The sequence below is a fragment of the Pinus tabuliformis genome, chromosome 2_2 (genome assembly GCF_031772625.1).
Source record: "Pinus tabuliformis cultivar Carrire ecotype Pingquan chromosome 2_2, CPIR1, whole genome shotgun sequence".
NCBI classification, from domain to species: Eukaryota; Viridiplantae; Streptophyta; class Pinopsida; order Pinales; family Pinaceae; genus Pinus; species Pinus tabuliformis.
The window spans coordinates 1121786076-1121791231 of record NC_142300.1 but is presented as its reverse complement, the minus strand read 5'-3'; the positions used below and the strand labels follow the sequence as shown (position 1 = coordinate 1121791231).

Here is a 5156-nt window from a genome sequence, read left to right as displayed (position 1 = left end):
CTCTATCTGTCTCACTGCTTCCTGGGCAAGCCTTGGATGAATACAATATGTTCTACTCAACTTGACCTCAACTTGCACAAGTATTTTCTATCCTCTGCCTAACTTGTTGCCTTTGACCGATACTTAGCCAAATTCCTATCCTTCCAAGATCCTATTTCCTTGCCCTATTCAATGAGGAATTAGGCCTTTATTTAATAGGAATTTTCCTCCATTAGATTGTGCAGTTCCTTTAGGCTCTTCCTCTGAATGCATGCACCATTTGTACAATTCAAATAATTATACAACTGATAATACATTGTCCCTGAACTCCAATCTCAATTGGGTCTTTCTCAGATCTGACATGCATGAGTTAATTATGAGTGAATCTTCAATTTACTGGTTGATCATTATAGGCAACACCACACTCCACTATAGATAGCACCACACTACTAGACCTGCCACTAATTCCTCCATCAATTAGAACTAATTTAACTGAATTTAACTCAGTTATACTAAATTAGTTAATTACAACTCAAAATAAACTCAACCAGGGCTCCTATAATGTAGGAGACACTCTACATGAATTTTAGGCCCTCAACTCGAATTAACCGAGCCAACTAAGTCAAATTAACTTAGTTAAGTAATACAAGTTGTCATGAGATGTGGAATTGCAATTTTATTCCCAATTTAATTCAAGGACAAATTAAATAAGGATCTTTCTTGACGTTATTTTTAACATTTTCTGTTGCTATTTTCAATAGTTTGATACCTTTTCTAGGAATAATTTATTAGTGGTATGAAAAAGAGATATGTGCACATAGAAGGTTGTCTTAATACTTGGTTGGAAGCCTCCCAAAGAGTGAGGAAGCCAAAAAGGTGGGAAATGATCAAATTTAAAAGATATAACCCCAAGGGGGTGCAACGTGGGGGGGTGCCATATATGGGGTTCAATGAACATGTGATGGTAAAATGCATATGCCATGGGACAACCTAATAATAAAGGGGCAACATGTTTAATGCATGAATAGGCAGATATAGAGATCACATAGTGATTATTAAGGACATATGGTTTGGATGTATAAATGTATTAGGGTATTTGGAGGAGTTATTGATATTTTTAAGGATTTATTGTCTAAATTATCTCTCGTATCTATCTTGGAGTTGTCCTTCACACTCTCATTGGTTTACATGGTGTATATTTATGGTTTATTATGATATAGTATGTGTTTGGTTTATAACAGTCAAGGTATATTTTAGGGGGAATTTCACCAATTGGCTTTGGCCTTTTTGTTAAAAAGTAAATTCACAATTGGCCATTTCCACTATAAAAAAAATCAACATTTTAAAGTAAATATGCTTATTTTCCTAATATTTGCTAAATTTTACAAGTTTTAATAGTAAATTGTATGTTTCTTATTTAATATTCACATACATATCTATATGTATGATTTTTGCAATATAAAATAATCACCTAGAATAATATACTTTGATATGCTATTTGAATCCTTTAAAAATGCATAGGAATAAGCGACTCTCAATTTTGTAGATCTTCCTTTGTAATCAAGTATGCAAGCAGGTATCCCGCAATGATAAAAATTAGCAAAGACAAAAAAATGTCATTGGCCAATTATCGATCCAAGGCACTTAAAGTGAGTTCTATTGATTAGATTACCAAAGATATAGAATTTTCTTAATCTAAATGCAAATGGATGTCAATTGCTTCCCCTATGTCTAAAACTAAAATCACAAGATCGTCCAATAAATCAACCATGGCCATTGTTCTTTCTCCTCGTTATTCATTACTTCTTATCATATCAGTGAGACAATTTCATCTGAATGAGCTATTCTACATCCAACGTTGTGTCGTTTCTTCTATTCTTTGAGTGAACTAAAAATGATGATAACCCTCCCATCTACCTAGTAATTCCATTCACAACCTTAAAATTGGCATGTGTGTCATGCCTCAAATACTTAATTATACTACCACCCTTTCCTTCAACACATCGAATCTTGTCTCTGAAACATAGAAAATAGTGGATTGTATCATCTATACCATACATGGTCTCCTTATTTGACCAACAGAATTTCGTCATTTCCTTTCATTATTTCTTTCAATATCTAAACCTAGATGAAAGCGTGAATATTTTCCACGAGTCACGAATGACCACACACCTATGCTTGCATCCAATCCTCACTCTTCTCACCAAATACTCTCTACATCTATGAGAATAACCTCTTTACAAACAACAAACCTAGGAGCACAACACTCTCCTACACTAATCTTCTATGACTACAACACTTAAAAGATCATCTTCTTCTCATTCCTCATTTGTGGTGGTATTTTTGGAGAATAACCTAACTCGTGACGCAAGGCTCTCACTTCAAGAGCTTCATGACCAAAAAATAAATAAACATAATTAGTTGAGAGAATATTACGTAATCTAGCTCTCATACAACGCCTCCTAAAACATTAACCACGATACAGACTTTTTGTAAGAAGTCCCCGCCATGGATGTCTGTTATATGACAGATAAGATTAGATCAACTAAAACCCTAGTTCGCTAGAGTCCAACGCAGCTGTCATGCACAATTTACAAAGATACGAATGGTGACTTTTCAGAGAACGAACAGAAAAAAGCAATATGCAGCCCAACATCTTCCACACGACTCGGAAGAGAACCCAACGTACGATCCAACAATTCTTTTCAGGGATTGCGGGACCCACCTTTTGCCGCGGTTTCTACTTTTGTTTTGATTGCAGTTTCCGCGTTGATGGTGACAGGTTAACGCGTCTTGGCCATCTCCTGTGTCCTCGGACCGATGGCTCATCCACAGTCCAATCACTCACTCACTCCTTCTGGGCAGCTGTGTGAATGAATTCAAGCTCATGGGCAGCCGAGGCTCGAAATCATGGCCGAGAATAGCAGTGAACATTGAAGTTCGGCCGCCACGAGTCAACTCCAACATTACGTTATGTGCTGTAGTCAATTAGTTCGTTATGTCCGTATTATATAGAGGGCTCTTTGAATAGTGTGAATTTTGACCATGGGGTTCACCGATTCAGATTTGATTTCGAAAATCCAAGGATTTTTCGGCTCTCCGGTGGATCATGGTATGGTGGGCTTAGTTCTGAGAACACTCTTTCTGTACGGGCTTTTCATTTCGCTGTTCAGATATTTTTCACCCAAGAAATTTAAGCTCTGGTTCGACGCCAAGCCCTCTGTGAAAGTAACGGAGAATTCTGCCGCCGAGAAGGAAATTCCGGCAACGCTGTCGGGCGGGAAGATTTGAGGGTTTTCTCGACCTTTGATAAAAACGGCGACGGGCTGATCAGCAAACAGGAGATGCGAGAGTCCTTCGATAAGCTCAGGCTGTGCATTGGCGAAGAGGGGTTGCTCCACACGATTCGAACTGTGGACGTCAATGGCGACGGGTACGTGGATTTCCAGGAGTTCATGACGTTATATGAATCGATGAACTGTAAAGGAGGTGAAGAAAAAAAAAGAAACGAAGGCGGATCATGAGGACGCGGATCTGGTTGAGGCCTCCGGCGTTTTTGACGACAATCGCGACGGTTTAATAACTGCGGAAGAGCTCCAGTGTGTGCTACTAGCTCGTGATTTATATGGAGTTGAGCTAGTATTGATTGTTATATTTAATAGAGGTGATTAATAGGAAGTTAGGTTAATATTAGACAATATGAGGTTAAAATTTAAATTAAAACTAATCACAGTTTTACTAAAAATAGCTAGTAGCACAAACTGCTCTTTCAAAAACGGTTGCATTATTGATTTTCAACAACAACTAACCAATCCGTGGGAGAAATTTCAAATCGAGAAGATGTAAAACATCGACATCAAAGGTTGTTGGAGGCTTAAAAATAGATCATTGAAGGAGTTGGCTAAATCAAATAAAGAGTTGGCCAACCAAACTAAGAGAGGTGAAGTTTCGGAGGCCTTTCTCACCAATATGGCAGAATTGGCAAAGAGATGTGTAAATGTAGGAAACCAGCTAAGATCTATGCCATATTCCTGATCGCATGAGTTTGAAGTTAGCAGGTTGGCAAAATAGCTTCCCTATAAGGTGTATACCCCTAGGGAATCTATATACACATTCCGAGAGTAACGAAGGGGAAAGGGGCCACCTTATTGAATTTCACTTACACAATTTTTTTTACCACACCCCTACCAATGTTCCCCTCCCCTGATCCATGTATAGGAGAAGTTGAGTGAAGAGTCGTGTGCTCTTGAATATGATATGATATGAGATGGTAAGGGAAACTAAAATGCATAAGTGTAAACAAGAATAAGTAAAATCCACCTATGGATTAGGTAAAGGACCTTATCCCTAATGAACTTAGTAGCTGTTATGTGGCCCTCACTTTTTACTTATATGGTCCTCACTTCTTACTTATAGTTCATTCCTATCTTAGAAGAAAAGTAGAGAGGGTAAATTGTGCATTTTGAAAGCACAACGGGGAATTTGCATTGGATTTAAGTACTTTAAAATGTCCATATGTTGCTATGTTTATTTTTAGAAATAATTTGTTATTATTTAGAAAAACAAATTAGCTCTAGTGTGTGCTACTAGCTCGTGATTTATATGGAGTTGAGCTAGTATTGATTGTTATATTTAAGTGATAGGATGCAAAGCCTAATTCATGAGCTGTGCCGTAATATTATATTTGAATATATAGAAGTGATTAATAGGAAGTTAGGATAATATTATACAATATGAGGTTAAAATTTAAATTAAAACCACCTATGGATTAGGTAAAGGACCTTATCCCTAATGAACATAATAGCTGTCATGTGGCCCTCACTTCTTACTTATATGGCTCTCACTTTTTACTTATAGTTCATTCCTATTTTAGAAGAAAAGTAGAGAGGGTAAATTGTGCATTTTGAAAGCACAACGGGGAATTTGCATTGGATTTAAGTACTTCAAAATGTTCATATGTTGCTATGTTTATTTTTAGAAATAATTTGTTATTATTTAGAAAAAAAAATAGCTACTAGTAAAGGAGGGTTTATAACTTGTCCTCTACCCATGGGATTTGAACCTTGGATTTTTGACTTTTATCAGGACTCACATTACTTCAATCACCAATTGAGTTGTCCCCTAGGACCAACACGTCTTTGAGGAGATTTGAACATTGGCGGGGGAATAAAAACACA

The 5156-nt window shown here is 37.0% G+C and overlaps 1 pseudogene; it reads left to right on the top strand.

Moving 5' to 3' along the window:
• Positions 1–2931: 2931 nt before the first annotated feature.
• LOC149197335 (calmodulin-like protein 4) lies at positions 2932–3521 on the top strand (annotated as a pseudogene).
• Positions 3522–5156: the final 1635 nt, after the last annotated feature.